The following is a 7,150-nucleotide window of genomic DNA, read 5'->3' as shown; positions in this document are numbered from 1 at the left end:
ACCTAGCCCCACACCTTTCTCCTTCCAGCCTACCTTCAGAAGGGAGTTCCCTACAGCCATGTGTGTGCATTCCCTTCCTCCTCTTTCCTCTCCCACCCTTCTTCCAGGACCTTCCACCAGGATCTCTGTTATCACCAGCAAGCAGATGAATTCCATAGCAGTCATTTCCACCATCACAGCAAACACATCTGCCCACCAGACCTTGCAGCCTCCTTCAGATCCTCAGGTCCTCGATAGGGACACCACTTTCCCACCTAAGGCTGTGATGTTCAGAACTTCCTCAAGCTCCAGGATGAACTCTCTACTAGTTTCCCAAATTGATGGCAGTGCACAGCAGGGGCCCCCTGGTAAGACTCAACCTACATCACCCAGCTACATTTATATTCCCCAGCCCCACCCCTCAGCCCAAATTTGGGGCCCCTGATTTGGCCAAGGCAAACTGCAGCACCCTCCAGCCTCCACCTGCAGAGACTTCATACTCCCTGTGCCTGGCCACCTACACTTCCCAGGTCCCAGGTCCTCCTCTCACCCCTGACTTGGGCATTGCCTCAGCCCACATCTCCACCAGTTTGCCTGCACAGCCAGTCATGAGACCAATGACAACTTCTAACCACACTGTAAATCTGGGAGCCACTGCTCCACTCACATTGGGGGCCCCTAATGGGCAGCAATGGAAAGCCTGTCTCCCCAGTACCCCTGTTACTCTGAGCCATCCCATCATGGCTCATCCAGACACCTCCAGTTTAGGGAGCAGCACCTCTGCAGCATCATCGTCCATTCCTACCACTGAAAGCAGTGCTGTGGATACCACCCTTGTTCAAAAGCTGTCATCTTCCAGTCTGCCTCTGTCTCATGGAAGAAGGGTATCCTTGTCTTATCTGAGGCTCCTTGGTTCTGGGAATACAGATCCCAGTGGCAACATTGTCTCAGTTCATGTCTCCACCAGTTTGCCTGCACAGTCAGTGGTAGGACCAACTGTAACTTCTAACCACACTGTAAGTCAGGGAGCCACTGCTCAGCTCACACTGTGGGCCCCTGATGGGCAGCAGTGGAAATCCTCTCTCCTCAATGGTTTTCTGAGACTTCCCAGACACCTCCAGTTTAGAAAGCAGCACCTCTGCAACATCATCTTTCCTTCCTACCATTGACAGCAAGGCTACGGATACCACCCATTTTTCAAAAGCTGCTATCTTCCACTCTGCTGCTGTCTCAAGGAAGAAGTGCATCCTGTCTTATCTGGGGCTCTCTGCTTCTACAAACAAACAACTCAATAGAAACATTGCCTTAGTTCACATCTCTACCAGTTTGCCTGCACAGTCAGTCGTAGGACCAACTGTAACTTCTAATCACATTATACATTCGGGAGCCACTGCTCAGCTCACATTGGGGGCCTCTGATGGGCAGCATTGGAAAACCTGTCTCCCCAGTACCCCTGTTTTTCTGAGCCTTCCCATGATGGCTCCTCTAGACACCTCCAGTTTAGGGAGTTGAACCTCTGCATCATCATCATCCATTCCTACCATTGGCAGCAGCACTGTGGATACAACTCCTTATTCAAAAGCTGTCATCTTTCAGTCTGCTGCTGTCTCAAGGAAGAAGTGCATCCTATCTTGTCTGGTGTTTCATGGTTTTGGTAACACAGAACCCAGTGGCAACATTGTCTCAGCCCACATCTTCACCAATTTACCTGCACAGTCAGTCATGGGACCGATCCCAACTTCCCACCATGCTGTAAATCCATGATCCACCTCCCAGCCCATATTTGGGGCTTCTCATGGACAGGATAAGTCAGACCGTTCTTTTATTCTGGGAAACCCAGCAACCCCAGCACCAGTTATAGGCCTAAGATGTTCTTGCAGCCAGCCACACAGTGGCAGCACAATGGCAGCAGATCTCACCGGCGTGACATTACCGTATTTTGCATTTGGCTTGCCTATCAATGTGCAGCCAGGTATGATTAAAAACCCAAGTGCTTTCCTCATTGGCACAGCCAAGTCATCTACATTTAGAGATACCACCAGAATGCCTGGCACTGGAGACAGTAACTGCATCAGTTGACAATTCTACTCTAGGCCCATGGGGGATAATGAGACCTGGAGCCCCTAGACATGGTGAAAACATTGGGGTGAAAACACGTCTCTGCAGTTCCACATCAAGAACACCGAAAACTATACCAGGATGGAGGGGAACAGCCAGCACCAGCCTGTTCCCCCATTTGGTCAGGTAGCCTGGGGCTCACCTGCTCACACCACATTGGTTGTGGCTACAAACACCAGCACCTTCCTTGCTTGTTCCACCTTCATGCCAAATATCTGGCATGCACCGCTGCAGAACCCAGGTGTTGCACCAGGAAGAGGCAACCACATTCCCATTGTTGGAGGCCCTCGTGGTTCCTTTTTCTATCAGTCCATGGTCGGTCCACCTGGACAAAACACAAATAGTGCATCTACAGTGAATTCCACCATAGCTATAATGAGAGGCCTTCATGTGCCGGCACAGCAGCCAAGCTCCCAAGGCCACCTGGACAATGATTAGATGGTGTCATGGGGGACAACAGCACAAATGCTGTGAGTGGTCACACTCATAGTTCCCCATTCACAAAGAGCACCTGAGGCCCACCTGTGGTGTGATGGGGGACAAATAAGAAGGAAGTTCACTTCCAAATGCAATCTCCATGAATAAACTTTGCCCCTGGAGAAAATTAAATTAAATTAAACTTAAAGTAAATTAAACTTAAATTAAACTTAAGCTGCTCTCTCCCTTCATGAGCCAGAGGCCCCAGACCTCAATGGGGGTGTGTGTGTGTGTGTGTGTTTGTGTCTGTGTGTGTGTATTTGTGTGTTGGAGGGCATGAGGAGACTGATAAACCCAGTCAGAACCACAGTGTATTTGAGACACTCCCCTGTGGAAGGTAGAGGAAACCAGCATGTGTCAGCTGTGCTTTCTCTGGCTTGACTGTTAACCTGGTTGTCCCAAGTGCCCAGCCAGTTCTCTAATCTTTGAACTGGCAGGATACCCCCTGCTATTTACAGGTGCTACTTTTCCACTTGCCCGTTTTTCACAATGAGCCCTTATCTTTCTCAATTGTGTGTATTAAAAGCTTGTTCTTGCTAATGTGCCTCTGCTCATGTGTCTTTGCTCTTTGACTCAGCTGTGGAGGAAGAATTTACGTGTATGAGGAATGATGTGTTGAGGCAGACTTTAGGCAAAACTTTCTGTATGCCAGGGAATAAGATGTGGAAGCAGCCACCCTTTCTGACTTCACAGGCTGAGTCCTGAAGCCTCTGTGTGAGGTTTGAGCATCAGGGATGACAACATAGTGAAACATGAGGTTCAGACCAGGGCGAGACCAGGTGGCCCGTCCTTGCCTTTTCTGTCTGTTCTTCTCTCCTACCTCATTGGAAACAATATATTTCCTGATGTGTGTTAGGAACCTGCACTTTCTCATTTTCATTTTAAAAAATTGTTTAAATGTCTTTTGTGTGTGTCTTTTTGTTTTAGACTTAGGTATGTCATCCTTACAGATTCCCGCTTCACTCAGAGAGGTTGGGCTTAGCATCCAGCTTCTTGCATGTAGAGGCATCAAGAAAGGAAGCACTCATGCCTACTCTGTAATTATTGAAAATTCATGTTTACTTAGAATTTATCATGCTGCTTAAAACGATCAGAAAAATTCTTTTTAAAAACTGCTCTGGCTCTAGTCTAAATCACCAAGATATCAAATCACAAGAGTTACAGTTACACCCAGATCTGGCTGACCTTAGCATTCTGCTAGGTCTCCACTAGACTGAAATGCCAAAAATACAATCTTTTATAAGGTGTTTCACAACCCAGGAGAATCATCTCAAGATGGGGAAAGAAGAAAAGTACAAGCATTTCCCTCAGCTTCTAGCATATTCAACATTTGCTAGTGATGACTTTACAATAAATTCTGTGCTAGGCCCTGAAGATACAGAGTTGAAAGACATCTCTTGCCCCAGAAAATTTACAATGTATTCGGGGAGACAGATGACCAGACCAAACAATTAACTGGATAGGTAGGTGCTGAGATAATGGGAGCAGGTAAGAAGAACATTAACTGCTGCTGGGGTAAATGAAGGATGAACTGCACCTTCAAGGAGGAGAAGGGGACAGTTGAGTGGATAAGGCCTACTTCTGGGTCAAAGCAATAGCATTAAAAGGCTAGAGAAAGAATGTAGATGACCAGTCAGTGGGACACTAGACTGGTAGTCAGGTGTGTTTGAAGAGTAAAACCAAAGGTGGGAGGTACACCTGCAGGGTTCCACAAGGGTGGATAGAAAACAAACTTAAACACCACAGTGGGGCACCTGTTCATTTTTCTGAAAGCATGAGAAGTCATGAAGGGATTGTAAGCAAAGATATGACAAGATTATATGTAGATTGTAGAAACCTCCCTGTGACTGTGTGAGAAAGAAGAAGTAAATGATGCCAGGGCAGAGGCAAGGAAACTTAGTGACACTGCAGTGAGTCAAGGAAAGATGAAGCAATGAGTTCCTGGTCTAAAGGGCCTGACAGCAGGGATAGTGAGGAGATCAGAGAAGAGGGAAGTTAAATGGGTGACAGCAACAAGCCCAGGCCTATCGTCATCATCTGGCTTGAGTAAACAAACATGAGTGATTTTGGCAAAAATTTAAGTTCTACTTTTCATAGTGTGAGATGATGGTGGAAAATCCAGATTCTATTTGGAAAGCAGTTGATTCACTCTGTCAATTTAATGTATCTGTTGAGCATCTGGGATGTGCTGTGGACTATTGTAGGTAGTAGTGTCAATTACAAGAAAGGAAAAATTCCTGACTTTGTGGACTCTGCATTCTAGTTGAAGTGGAGAAAAGAAGCAACAAACATGGAGATTATCTGGTAGGTTAGCCAGTAACAAATGCTATGGAGAATAAAGAAGTACGTGGAGGATTGAGATTGTGGATAGAGAGAAGCAGGGGTTTCCATTTAAACTGTGGACAAGACAAGCCTCACTGGGAAAGTGAAATGTGAGCCTCAGAGGCAACTGAGCCAGATATCTGAGCAAAGAGCATCCCAGATAATAGGAATAGTCACTGCAGAGGCTCAGGGGAAGGACGCCTCTCAGGTCCTCAGGGAGCAGCTAGTGAGGCAATGTGGCTGGAATGGAGTCAGTATGAGGGAGGGAGGGAGGGAGACAGGGAGGGGAGGAGGACAGAGAAAATGTGGGGTGAATTCCTTGCACCAACATTTGTTAGTTGTACAAACAGTAGAGTCAATCTTCAAGAGTCTCAATAAAGTCAGTTCTTAAGCTATGGAATGTTTACCTGAGAAAACTTCTTTTTTTTCTTTTATTATTATTATACTTTAAGTTTTAGGGTACATGTGCACAATGTGCAGGTTTGTTACATATGTATCCATGTGCCATGTTGGTGTGCTGCACCCATTAACTCATCACTTAGCATTAGATATATCTCCTAAAGCTATGCCTCCCCCCTCCCTCCACCCCACAACAGTCCCCAGAGTGTGATGTTCCCCTTCCTGTGTCCATGTGTTCTCATTGTTCAATTGCCAACTATGAGTGAGAACATGCGGTGTTTCGTTTTTTGTATTTGCGGTAGTTTGCTGAGAATGATGATTTCCAGTTTCATCCATGTCCCTACAAAGGACATGAACTCATCATTTTTTTATGGCTGCATAGTATTCCATGGTGTATATGTGCCACATCTTCTTAATCCAGTCTATCGTTGTTGGACATTTGGGTTGGTTCCAAGTCTTTACTATTGTGAATAGTGCCATAATAAACATACATGTGCATGTGTCTTTATAGCAGCATGATTTATAATCCTTTGGGTATATACCCAGTAATGGGATGGCTGGGTCAAATGGTATTTCTAGTTCTAGATCCCTGAGGAATCGCCACACTGACTTCCACAATGGTTGAACTAGTTTACAGTCCCACCAACAGTGTAAAAGTGTTCCTATTTCTCCACATCCTCTCCAGCACCTGTTGTTTCCTGACTTATTAATGATGGCCATTCTAACTGGTGTGAGATGGTATCTCATTGTGGTTTTGATTTTCATTTCTCTGATGGCCAGTGATGATGAGCATTTTTTCATGTGTTTTTTGGCTGCATAAATGTCTTCTTTTGAGAAGTGTCTGTTCATATCCTTCGCCCACTTTTTGATGGAGTTGTTTGTTTTTTTCTTGTAGATTTGTTTGAGTTCATTGTAGAATCTGGATATTAGCCCTTTGTCAGATGAGTAGGTTGCAAAAATTTTCTCCCATTCTGTAGGTTGCCTGTTCACTCTGATGGTAGTTTCTTTTGCTGTGCAGAAGCTCTTTAGTTTAATTAGATCCCATTTGTCAATTTTGGCTTTTGTTGCCATTGCTTTTGGTGTTTTAGACATGAAGTCCTTGCCCATGCCTATGTCCTGAATGGTATTGGCCTAGGTTTTCTTCTAGGGTTTTTATGGTTTTAGGTCTAACATGTAAGGCTTTAATCCATCTTGAATTAATTTTTGTATAAGGTGTAAGTAAGGAAGGGATCCAGTTTCAGCTTTCTACATATGGCTAGCCAGTTTTCCCAGCACCATTTATTAAATAGGGAATCCTTTCCCATTGCTTGTTTTTGTCAAGTTTGTCAAAGATCAGATAGTTGCAGATATGTGGCATTATTTCTGAGGGCTCTGTTCTGTTTCATTGATCTATATCTCTGTTTTGGTACCAGTACCATGCTGTTTTGGTTACTGTAGCCTTGTAGTATAGTTTGAAGTCAGGTAGCATGATGCCTCCAGCTTTGTTCCTTTGGCTTAGGATTGACTTGGCAATGCGGGCTCTTTTTTGGTTCCATATGAACTTTAAAGTAGTTTTTTCCAATTCTGTGAAGAAAAGTCTTTGGTAGCTTGATGGGAATGGCATTGAATCTATAAATTTCCTTGGGCAGTATGGCCATTTTCACGATATGATTCTTCCAACCCATGAGCATGGGATGTTCTTCCATTTGTTTGTATCCTCTTTTATTTCATTGAGCAGTGATTTGTAGTTCTCCTTGAAGAGGTCCTTCACGTCCCTTGTAAGTTGGATTCCTAGGTATTTTATTCTCTTTGAAGCAATTATGAATGGGAGTTCACTCATGATTTGGCTCTCTGTTTGTCTGTGATTGGTGTACAA

At 44.8% G+C, this 7,150-nt stretch overlaps 1 long non-coding RNA gene across 1 annotated transcript in view; it reads right to left on the bottom strand.

Moving 5' to 3' along the window:
- Positions 1-2,244: 2,244 nt before the first annotated feature.
- Positions 2,245-7,150, bottom strand: part of LOC134736300 (uncharacterized) — a 30,015-nt gene continuing 25,109 nt past the window's right edge. Inside the window, exon 3 of the long non-coding RNA XR_010120227.1 lies at positions 2,245-2,422. This is a non-coding gene — a long non-coding RNA (uncharacterized lncRNA). The remainder of the gene's footprint in view (positions 2,423-7,150) is intronic.

Source organism: Symphalangus syndactylus, chromosome 3, assembly GCF_028878055.3.
Source record: "Symphalangus syndactylus isolate Jambi chromosome 3, NHGRI_mSymSyn1-v2.1_pri, whole genome shotgun sequence".
NCBI classification, from domain to species: domain Eukaryota; kingdom Metazoa; phylum Chordata; class Mammalia; order Primates; family Hylobatidae; genus Symphalangus; species Symphalangus syndactylus.
Note: the sequence above shows the minus strand (reverse complement) of the source record. Positions and strands in the feature narration are given on the sequence as shown.